Source organism: Lycium ferocissimum, chromosome 7 (assembly GCF_029784015.1).
Source record: "Lycium ferocissimum isolate CSIRO_LF1 chromosome 7, AGI_CSIRO_Lferr_CH_V1, whole genome shotgun sequence".
Lineage (NCBI taxonomy): Eukaryota > Viridiplantae > Streptophyta > Magnoliopsida > Solanales > Solanaceae > Lycium > Lycium ferocissimum.
This window is the reverse complement of record NC_081348.1, coordinates 40812993-40825944: the sequence shown is the minus strand read 5'-3', so window position 1 is coordinate 40825944 and position 12952 is coordinate 40812993. Positions and strand designations below refer to the sequence as shown.

General features: G+C 35.9%; 1 pseudogene; it reads right to left on the bottom strand.

Moving 5' to 3' along the window:
* Positions 1-9829: 9829 nt before the first annotated feature.
* Positions 9830-11922, bottom strand: LOC132065047 (peptide-N4-(N-acetyl-beta-glucosaminyl)asparagine amidase A-like; annotated as a pseudogene).
* Between the last annotated feature and the right edge of the window lie 1030 nt (positions 11923-12952).

Genomic DNA, 12952 nt, shown 5'->3' with positions numbered 1-12952 from the left:
TTTTTAATTTATGGGTTTATTTATGGGGAGGGGCCCACGACGGACGACGAAGAGTGAGTAAAACTCACTCTTCTATATAGTAGAATATAACAAAAATTGACTTTGCTCGTTAAACAAGAAGAAAAAAAGAGATATTCTTCTCCTCAAAAGTATGCGACACTTTTGACTTGGAATGAAAATGGCAATATTTCTTGAATTGTTCGCTGGCATATTCTATGAAGACTAGGATGAGAAGATGATTAAAATGATCATTTATGTTTAAAGTAGGTTTAAAATGGTCTCTCAGATGAATTCTTTAAGAGTTTCGATCCTTTAAGTTTGTTGAATATGAGCACTTTTGATCATTAATGAATATTTAACAAACTCTATTTATTAGATTTAGCGGAAACATTTCAAAAAGAAATAGTTAATAATAAACTCACATTGGAGGTGAAGTTTTTCTAGTCTAAGCTATTTTTTAGCCCATATATGAAGTCTAATGAGGCTTTTTGTGATTTTAATTCTAGTTTTCTTAATCTATTTAATTTTCTCGCGCAGCTTTTGAGCTTGATGGGACTTTCCTGGGTTTTTAATTCCTTACAATACCTATTAAATCTGACACTAAAATTTGTTAAATGTTTGACAAAGATAAAAATGTTATATACTTTTGATAAATTTAAACAACCAAAATGTCTTTGAAGTTTGAAGTATATTTAAATGGCCACTTTGACTTTTCCCCGAATATTCGGGACCGTCTTATCATTTTCTCAGACTAGGAACTAGGAAGGATACAAGAGAAAATTCAACGCCGGCTTTGGGCACAATGTACGTTCAATTTAAAGAAATGAAATATCCATAATTTAGTTGCAATATATGCAAAGTCCTAAGTTTTTTTTTTTTTTTTTTAATCCATAGAATAAAATAGCTTTATCACCTATTGCCAACTGGCACTTATTTGTAGAACAAAATAATAGTACCCACCACCCAGTCCGTTTTGACCATGCTATCACTTCAATGTACTTTGTTGGCATGTGCTCATCATTAATTATTTAGAGCGGTGGAAAAGAAAAAAATTGAAAAGTGAGGGAAGATATTATACTTTGTTTAAAATTGAACTTACACCTATTCTACTTGAAGCTGGTCATATTCTTTCATGAATAACAAAATGCAAAAGAGATTCATGTTCTTTCCATATATGTAATATTTAGTGGAATGCTATGACAGAATTAAATGATACTTCCTGCAGTTCCATATAATAGGTATTTTTATTTTGGGCACATTCTTAAAAAAAATACTCCCTCCTAAAAAGTAGAAAGCGTTTTTATAATTTAATAGTGCCTACTTAATTCACTTATAACAAGGATAAATTTAGAAGAAAACAACCAAAAAATTGCATGGATTGCCCTTCGTACGGATTGGTCTTTAATTTTTGCCCCTCAATTCGTTTGTCTTTAATTTTTTCCCCTACTTCTCATTTAATGAAAATTTATGAGCTAAAGTACCTTTTTCATACCAGAGATTCTGGGTTTGATCCCCAGCGGAGTCAAAATAATAATAATTTCTCAAGGCATAGGTTCTATGAACCTATGCCCTTATTTGGGCGTAGTTACATAGAACCTAGGCCTTGTCCGGCAAAGGTTCGTGGAAAGGCATAGGTTTCTATGAACCTATGCCTATTCGGGCGAAATTACATAGAACCTATTGTAACGACTAATCTTTCGTTCCTGAAAATAATAATCAAGACGAGAAAAATAGCGACAAAGAGTAGTATTTGATTTCAAGAATTTGTGCGGGGGTTACAATCTTTATGAAATCTTAAATTAAAAGATGTAATCCTCTGATTCTTCTCCTCACAATACGGCCGTCAATCAAGGGCTTTGCTTGTTCTTGAATGGACGAATTACTTGTTGTTGAGACTTCACTACGATTGCGGAGCCGAGCTTTAATCACAAACGTAGAGGTATGGAAACTTGCGGCTCACCACTTGGAGCGAAGACTTCTTAGTATGCGGAAGACTTGCGGCTGAGAGCTTCTCTTCTGTATTTTTTTTCTTCTTTTTTGGCTTTGTGAAGACCCCTATTTATAGTTGCAGGGGAGAGCTAGGGTTTGTATATGATTGGTTGAACCATGTCATTTGAACACTTGGTGACATTTGATTGGTTCTTCTATTGACTTGACATCTTCTTTGTCACTTATGCACGTGGCATGATTTTATTGGTCCTTGACTTGACTTGGCACGCCACGTCATTTGACACGTGGCATAGACCTTGGGCTAATAGAGTGGGCTCATCATGTGAAGTCCGACAAGATAGACTAGCCCAATTGAATCCATACATGTTGGATTTAAGCAATAAATCCGATTATGTTAGCCCATAATATTTGTTTGGACCAATACATTTAGAATTTAGAATATGATCCAAATTAGTTTGTGGATTTAAGTTCGACTAAATTTCAGTGTCTACAAATGCCCCCTGCTTCAAGGCTTGTTGAGGTGCATGACTTGTCGAACCTTTAAAGACGAGGCTTGAAGTATTCACGAAGCGATTTTTTTTTTTTGTATTGTGTCCACGAGCCGTCCTGACGATGTGTCTAATAATTGACGATAATTTCGATGAATCCTCTAGCTTCTTCGTGTCGCAAGCAGACTTTACCACCGCCATATGTAAGCCTAACCTCACTAGGAGAGAACAGTGACTTTCCATACATCAGCATCTTCCATATACAAATACTTTCCATATTAGGAGAAATCAACGGCTTTCCCTACAATAGTATTTTCCGTATGCAAATACATTCCATATCAGGAGAAATCAGTGGCTTTCCATACATAATTTTCCATATACAAAACCTTTCCATACGTACAAAAAATATATAGCAATAAAGAAACATCCTTTTCCTTTTCCTTAGTCGTTATTTGCTGCACCCTGGGAAATATACAACCCTTGAATTTGATATGCATTAAATTATGCGAGGTTGCTAGCACTGCACAAGTTACCCTCACGTTTTACCTGCAAAGTAGTCACTTTCCACATATATAAACTTAACCGCCACATATACTCCTAAACTTTCCATAATTTGCTTCCAACTAGAACAAGGATTTCTTTGTGTAGTCCACGTAGGAATCAACCTTTGACATCTATAAATAACCATATTCTCACGGTTATTGAGCATCAATTTGTAGCACCCTCGATCTGGTTTGAACCCATCTCTATCAGGTAATTTTTCTTTCAATATAAATTTTCGTCACTTTCTTCACAGCCCTACATGTCTGTGGTAGAAAATTCATATCTCGATGTAGGAACGTCGAAATCATGATCCGCTTGATGTTCCGGAAACTAGACTCGTAGAGCTACATCGCACGCGGAAACCGCGACCAAATTATTTCTATATTTGCTCAGATATTGAACGAGAATCAGACCTTGAATTCTGATTCGCTGGTTTTGTTAGTCTTGCGTGTCCTGACGAAAAAAATTTATATCTTGACTTAGGAACATCGCAATCACGAACGGTTTGCGGCGTCGGAAAGAAGATTCATAGAGCTACATCATATACGAAAACCACAATCAAATTGCTTCTATATTGGCTCAAGTATATATTTTTTTTAATCAGCAACAAAATCTGATTTTGCTTTCTCGGCTTTGGACATGCTCTACGAAACTTACCTGTCCCTTTTTAATTTCTTTTGCAGGTCTTTGGGCGCATTTGTTCGACTTTAACTTTAAACAAAGATGATGCACTTTCGTGACCGCGATACGCCACGTCCTCATCTAGATATAGTGAGCGACAAACGAAATTCGAACGCCAAAGTCCTTGCCTTGGAGGTTCAACCTCCAGTGATCGGTGCCTTCTCACTTGACGGAGATCTTTCTACGCTTCATCTTGCTGAATGGTCTAAAAAGGAGACCAAGACGTCATGAGCAACTTCTCAGGCAAGGCCAACGTTATGGACGTCCCTCTCGTTGAAGTCCGCACCATTCGAGAAGTCGCGCCCACCGAATCTTCTCATCCCAATGGATGTTTCAGCAACTGGAGTGTCCCGCCTTCTGGTTTCGGCAAAGTTTGCTACACTCCCGGCTACTGGGAGTGGATGGAAGATGTGCTTCCTCACTATAAGGAAGTCTTGGAGTGTGTCAAAGTTTACGATGCCATCTACGCTTCTTTGTTTACATATGATTACGATGACAACGTACTGCATGCTTTTTGTGAGGTCTATATCGATATGGTAAAAAGAATTTGGAAAAGGCTTGTGGTACTAAGAGATGATTTAGAAAAGGCTAGCAAATCTTGATAGAGTGTTATATTAAGGTACCGACTGAATTGATAAGCAGGGATAAATTATGACGAGTTTTTAATTAAAAGAAGTAATAGTATGATTGAGACAAGAGTACAGAGGAGGAAGGATTGTGACGAATATGAATGTATTGATAAGACAGCTTGTGAGGTATTAAGGATAAGATTGACTAGGAAGGGTAAAAGGTTAAGTATGCTTACTCCACAGGGTGTAATTAACCCATAATAAGAATCGTGAATAAGGTTAAGAAGTGTTACACTATGGGATCGAATACGAACAGGATATAATGTGAATATAATGAGGATTGTTATGAAAATAAGTAAAGCCTAGTGAGGAAGTGGCCAAAGATATGACGTGATCTATGTGACTAGAATATAAAGGTAAGTGTGAAACGGAAAAGCGAGCTATAGAACGAATAAGAAAGACTTATCAAGTTCTGTAGGGAAAGTTTAGAATAAAGGTTACACGATAACGGAAATGATAGCGAGCACAAGAAAAGAAAGAGTAATTGAAAAAAGGAAATAAGAAGAAAGCAAGATAACAGTGCAGTAATAGGTTATGACGTGTATAGCCAAGAACACGAGTGATATAAGTGACGGAATGGTGAAAGACCAAACTACAGAAAGGATGAGAAACGAGGTAGAATGAGTGCTAGAAAATGACTAGTATGATAAGAACAAACATGGATGAACAGAATACGTTTTGAAAATGAGAAAGGGATTATGCAGAAGTAATGTTTTCTGAAGGATACAGAGGTAGCATAAGATTCCTCGTGCGCAGAAAAGAAGGATGGACATAGATTGGAGAAATGGTAAGGGAATTCTAAAGGAAGCACCCAAGATAGATGTAATTAATTGAGTACGAGTATAGAACGAAAGGGAAATATATAGTTATGAACCTAAAGGTGTAGTACGAGTAGGGGTGGGCATAAACACCGATAACCGAAAAACCGGACCGAACCGAATTAATTCGGTTTTTCGGTTTCGGTTTTTCGGTATTTCGGTTCGGTTTTCGGTTTTTTTTAATAAAAATTTCGGTGTTCGGTTCGGTGTTCGGTTCCGGTTCACCGGTTTTTCGGTTAAACCGAATTTAATTTTTTTTTTGAAAATTTACTACATGAATACAATTTTTTTTTGGGAAAAAAACATAAGTAGACGATAATATTATAATATTTACATACTCTTAGCAACTAAATGTTATTAAACATTACATGACAAGTTAAATGTTTTATAGTAAATCAAATTGCTATATATAAGGAAACCCTTCGACGTGAATAACTCCAATACCTATTTGTTGTTCATAGTATAAGCGTTTTATACAATTTCATACTTCCTCCTTATTCTCGCAAGATTTTTTTCCAACGTTTTTTTCTTACCTTTTCTACTTCCTCCTTATTCTCAACTTCTTTCATTGTTCCATAAAAATAAAATCTCGGTTTCATTTAACACTACGGGATATTGAATACAAGTATACTAATAATTTTAGTGTTGATTTTTATTATATATAGTATAATAAAAATGTTATACATAGAATAATATTCATATAATTTATTTCACCTATTATAATAAATTAGATATAACTCACATAATTTGATTATACACTATATAAAATTTTATATACGTTGTATGATTTTATTATACGTTATATAATACATTATATTTTGTATATAGAAGATATTATCTTGTATGTGTGGATGATCACTATGGTTGGATTCTAAAGTCATCAAACCTTCAAACATTTAGTCTAGCGTAAACCTCTAAGTAACTCGAAGCAATCAAGAAGGAAAAATGGAAATAAATGGAAAGATGTGTAATTGCTAAAAAAAACCGAATTAAAAAACCGAAACCGAACCGAACCGAACTTCAAAAACCCGAACCGAACCGAACTAATTCGGTGCGGTGTTCGTGTCCACTTTCAAAAATCAAACAGAAAAACCGAACCGAACTTTGAAAAAACCGAACCGAAAAACCGAACGCCCCACCCCCAAGTACGACGACAAGGTGATAAGATAAGACTATCATTAAGATGAACTTGATATGATTTTGAGTAAGTTAGAAGTCGGTGCGACGCACCTGAGGTAAAGGGCATAAGGCATAAAGAGATCGCGTGTACACAACTTCACGCTTGGAAATAGTGGAATCCTTAAAGGACAAAGAGGTGGAAACTTCGAGGGAAAAAAAATAATGTATTGTAAATTTATTAAGGAAACGATGATATAGGTTGGGATAAAGATAATATTATAAGAGAACTTTGGACAACATCATCAGGATATGGGTGCTATCTAATTAAGAATTTGGAACGACTACAAGTACTAATTAATTATTGATTGGAGTAAGTGGAATGTGGCCTTGGATGAGTTGCTACATTGTTGCATTACTCGAGTACAGATTATCAGATGAGATTTTATACTATATATAGAAAGGTTCTCGTCGCTTCGTGATTTTGTTAAGGTTTCGTACGTGGATAATCAAAGTTATAGATTATAAGGAAAAGACATGGATATGGTACAGTACCGAGTGAATTGGAAAAAGGGATCGGATGAATTTAAGATGGAAAATAGGGACATAAAACAGAATATAGACGGATAATGGTATAAGTACACCCTTAGGGGAACGGGAGCTCGCATTTTCTGACCTAAACGACAATGCAATTGATCCAAAATCTAATCATATGGCATCCATATAAAAGCCTGTAAAAATAATTGAATAAGTTAACAATAAAAGACTAAAATAGTAAAAAAAAAAAAAAAAAAAAAAAAAAAAAAACATACTAATGTTAAATCAAGAAAATTTACCGTGTCCGGCATCATATGATCCAGCAGTGGTGCGTATCCACATCTCGGATAACGCCTCCTCTCGTCTATCTCAGCGCGTTTGGCATCACCTCAACAATATAGTCGAGCGGAGGGGCAGCAGCTATGGGCAGAAAAGGTCTCATCCTAGTCCATACCCATATCTAAACGGGTCATTAAAAAAATATTTTATTAGTCGTCGTTTCAAAAAGCTATATTTAGAATAAAATTACACACACTTAAATATAGTACACGGAGGAGCGGGGCGAAAATGCGGCGACATCGGTCCTCGCGCGCGCGTAGACGATCGACGAAGTCCTCGATACATGAAAGCCGAACGAGCGGCGCTCCAGGCGTAACATCCCAGCTAGCCCGGATGCGCGAAAAAGGCAAATACCTCAAGCTCACATGGGAACCCGATGTGTTCGGGAACAGGATGCCCCCGAATATGACGAGAAGGTATAGACGAGCACGTCGGTCAACATCAACCCGAGGTGTGTCCTCTGTAATCAGATGCTCCATGCCTACGAGGCGCAAGTGAGTGAAGAGGGAATGCATCGACAGTCGACTCTGTCCCCATATATCACGCGGCTGCGGCGCGAAAGCAGTGAGCCTAGTCAACTCCTGCCGATACGACGGCATCTGCTGAGGCTCCTCAATATACAAAGTGCGTCCATCTACCTGGAGACCATAAATGACTTCCACGTCCTGAAGGGTGATGGTGGCCTCATCAGAGCCGAGGTGAAATGTATGGGTCTCCGATCGCCATCACTTAATCATGGCCGCACAAGAGCCCTGTCATGCTGTACGCGACCAACAGCGACGCAACGGTAGATACCGCCTTGATATAGTATCTCTAAGACACAAGGATGTGGGGGTCGAGCTGCTAAAATATCCCATGCTTATTCCATAAACCTGGGACGGACCAAGCGAGTGGGATCTACATTCGAATCCCATACTAGCAGGGACCTATGCTGCTGTTGTAGATGAAGCACCTGTGGCTCGAAGGGCCCCGGATGAAAGGGGCGGGATCCATGGAGGTGTCGTATCTGTTTTACGCATTTTTAATTAATCATTAACATATAATATTTATTATGTAATCTTTTATCGAAAAATTATACTAAGGATGTTCAATCCTAATTAAATAACTACAATTAACTAACTAATATTATATTAATGCTATTTTAAATCTTAAACTAAGGATGTTCAAACCTAACCTAAGGATTAAATACAATTAACTAACAAATATAATCCTAAAGATGTTCAGGTTTAACTAAGGATGTTCAATCCTAAATTAACAAATATTTCATTAATAAAAATATAAAGATTAACAATTCATTATCATACAACTAACAATTAGCTAGCAAATAATTAACAAATAAACAATTAATGAATGAAACTATTAACAAATATTTAATAACTAATTAATAAATAATTAACAAATAAACAATTAGCTAATCAGGACAATTAAGAAATACTAAATAAATAATCAACAAATAAACAGTTAGTTATCAAAGAATTAAGAATTAATTAATAAAAAATTAACAAATAAACAATTACCTAACAAACAATTAACAATTAATTAATAAAAAAAATTTAAAAAAATGATTTAAGGCCAATAACACTAAGTTTCTATGGGCTTTGTCTTGAATACATAAATTTGTCAGTTTTTGTCTAAGGGCAAAGTTGAAAAAAACTTATCAATATATGCATTGATTTCCTAAGGTGACACTTATTATGAGACAAAAAAATTTGGCTAAGGTGACACTTATTATGGGACGGAGGGAGTATAAGTCAAGCAAAGGAGGTAGTGTTACCATTGGACTATAGCCTATATAGTGACAACAGTTGAGACTTTAGAAAGGTTAAATTTTAGATGAATTTGGTTCCATTCTCGATTTAACTACCTTGCCAGCTTTTCTCTATATATTGGGTGTAGCAGGTCTCTTTCATTATATGAAAGACTGTAAGTGTCATTGAGCTTTGTTACAACAAAAGCCCCTTACTTCTAACCAAACCGATAAAAACAAACTGACTAGGCTTGTTTTGGTTTGATTTAATATTGAGTAATAAAAAACTGAACCAAATAGATGTCTAAATATATAATTTTTTTAGAACTTTGTATAGAATTTTCTTTATAACATATATCAAGAAATATTTGTGGTTATCTCATTGGATGTAACTTTTAATAGAACTATTAGTACCTTCATTTTTATACACTTTAAATAATACTACTTAATTAACGTGTGTAGTCACTTGTTTATCAAGTATTGTTGAAATGCCTCAACCTATTTGTTCTTTCAAATTTGCATTTCAAGATATAACAAATTCTTATATTTTCTTCAAATTTGAGATGGCGTATCATCGGTGGAAATGCAGGAAATTTATAGTGAAAAACTGGTGGAGGAAGGTGGTTGGACGGCAGCAATGGAGGATAGGGGCGGAGCACCGGCGGAGGCATGGTGAAGATGGAGAGGATAAAAGAAGATGATTTAAAACAAGGAAATGAAGGAAACTAGACATGTGGCATCCATATAAAACTTTAGATACAAAAAATTTATTGTTCACTCGCCTCAAGTTTAGGACCAAACTATGTATTTTTCCTAATATCAAATCTGCTCTAATGCCACACAATACACAGATATCCTTGTAGAACTAAAAAGAGTTGGGAGAAGGGAGCATTATTTAACAAGGATACTTTAAAAAGGTGTTACAAAAGGGCTGAGAAACAATAAAGTTGTCTCTGTGAGCAGGTCGCGGGTTCGAAATCGTGAAAGCAACCATTATTGCATTAGGATTGACTATCTACATCACACCCCTTGAAATGCAGCCCTTCCTTGAGTTCTGCTAATGCGGGATACTGTATGCTCCGGGGCTGCCCTTCACTTCAAAAAGGTGTTACATATCAGAAAGTGAAGCAAACTTCAAGTAGTTTGCATCGTCATTCATAAGCTTGCCATTTGTAGCTGCAATTTCCCGAGAATAGCTACTAGTTTCACCCTTATAAGAATAACTCTGTTCAGTGGTTGCTCCACTTTGTAGAACAATGTGATCTTGAACAACCATCCACCCTTCACATTTTTGCTCATTTTTCAAACTGCTTGAAAAAGAATTTGAATCTCCAACACTCCACTTCTTCTTCTCTTTCCATTCATGTTCTAATTCAGAACTCATCAAATTTGTATCATCCTCTCTTGATGACTTAGTCTTTGTGGTTATAGTTAGCGGGAACTTCCTCTTCACTTTGGTCTGAGAAATCTCAGTACCCGTTTCAGACTCTACTTTAACTTCAATCTCTTCTTTCACTTTCTGCTTTACCTTTTTTTCATTTCCCTTGTCATGAAACTTTATCTTGTTCTTGAACTTAATTTCTCGCGAAACTGTAGTTGTCAAATTGCCTGCTGATGAATTCACCCACCCGGAATACTTGCTCTCCTCTTCATCTCGATCTCATATGATCCATCCAGCCCCTCAAAGTCTGAAGATCGCTCCATCTCGAACTCTGGAGTTTTGTAATCAATAACTTTAGCCTGCACTTCACAATCACCTGTACATTTTTTATCTACCCATAGGTGCAAATTCGCATCCGCAAGCCAATAAGGGAGGCTATCCAACACCCTAAGGCGCAGAAAATGGGATTCACCGTCAAGTAAAAGGCCCAAAAATGGAGTTAATTCGATATCGTAAGAAGGAAAATCAAAGGCCCCAATTGAAACAATTGGATCCCAGTACCGAGGATTAATTCCACCTGGTAAAATAACAGGGAATGGAACCACTGATCCTACCAAATTCATGTCTATATTCAACAAAACTTCCCTGTACGCTCCGTGGCCTCTCTGGCTAGTCAAATTATTTATCCGTATGTAAGAATCTGGCGGATTTGAGTACCAAAACTCATCGTACCTGTGAGATGATACGTAGATTTCCATCACAGCTTTGTACGTGTTCTTTGGTATGATAACACTCTTCCCGTGCAACTCCGAATCGCTTTGAATTCGGAACCAAAATCCTTTACCTCCATTATCCGAAATTGGAATTATCAAATCTGCTGGTTTTGTGGGATTATCCACGAACACATCATCAACCAGTCTCACTTTCTGATTAGTACTACTTGATAATGGAACATTATTCATGTTCTCAACATCATAGTACAAGAAAGTAACATTAACATGATAAACACCTGTATAAACTTGGTTGACCGAATTTTCCAGCATAACAGAAAGAGAAATATTCTCCTTAATGAGTACGGACGAATACCTGGTAACATCCTTAGTAACGGTCCAGAAAACACCGTTTTCAGTAGGCTCGACGGTGCTGGTACGGAAGAGCTCAGTACCGTCAAGCCAAACAGCAGCTATTCGGTCATACTGTAATCCTTTGCAAGAAGCGTTGAATTGGAGAACCACATGTGTCCACGAGCAATTCGCTGGAGGAGCATAAGGGACGGAGACAGGTGGAAGACCGATCGTATTTTTGAAGCGGTGTTTGAGGATAGGAAGAGTGCATGAAGCAGTGAGGTTAGCGAAGGGTAATGGACGAGTTATTTCTGAGTATTTCTTTGAAGAAGTGTTGTGGTGAAGACTATGTTTGATGAAGTGGGAATGGTGTTCAAGGGAAGAAGAAAGTAGAGCAGTAGTTAAACTGATGATGATGAAGAGGAGGAAGAGGAGATTTGCCATGATAGAGGAAAGTATAGAGGTCAAGATGTGTTTTGACTAATAATTGATTATTGTAAATGCGAGAAGATGCAGAGGAGATTGTGAAATTTGGAGATTGCAATCTTACTCAATTTTCATTCATCTCTGCTTTATAAAATATTAATAAAACGGAATCTGTAATGTGCCCTAGTAAGATAATCCCTCCGTCCCAAAAAATTACTTATAGCTTGACATGATAATTAAGAAAGATTTTTAAAATGCGTAATCTAAAATATTTATTATCTTATAAAATTAATTATTTTTAAATTTAAAAAATATGTCAATTCATTTGTAATAAGGCAATAAAAAAATAAGGCGATTTTTTTTTGGGACGGAGGGAGTAAGATATAGCCCATAGGCTATAGATTTATTTGATAATTTTGTGAAGTCAATGAAACTTGGAGCTTTCTCTAATTCACACAAAAATATCTTCTTTCCTTTAATCAAGTATCAAAAGGTGACAAATGTCTAATTAATAAAGGCATGTCGGCCACCATATATCTTCTAGTCTATTTTCTTGTCATTAGACATTTGCCCTGTACCGTGGACGTAAGGGGTTGGTTCAAATATTAGACTGGACCCTTAAAGGCACGTCTTAATTCAATTTTTTTTTAACCTTTTATAATAAAGTTTTATAATAATAATAATAATGAATATGTCACATTCCCAAATAAGTTAGAATCGGCGTATGAGTCTTTACTTCTCCGTTTAAGTTTGACTCATGTTCGGTTCTTCATCATATTAAATAAATGTAAAAGTAAAATAAATTAATAATATATATTATTATTGTTATTATCCCCAACTAGCAATTATTACCTTGTTGGATCTGTTTATTCTATTATCTCTGTTTTAGTTAAGTCTTTTAAATTTAAACCTACATACAATATTATGTTTTAAAACTATATACAAATTACAAAATTTTATAATTAAGAATAGATGCGAAATGGTAAAAGATAAATTGATTTCTCTATCATGTAAAATGGACCAAATGGAGTATAAAGTACAAAATTGGAGCATTAAAAAAAATTGAAGGATTAATATTCTCTTAACACCACTATCAGTATACCGTATTAGAATGCAATTGCGTCCCAAAGACGAGATCATAACTGATAAGTATTCCTTTGTAATCCCTCCGTCTAAAATAATTGAGGTTTTAAACTTGAGCATATGGATTAAAAAATTCACTTATTTCTAAAA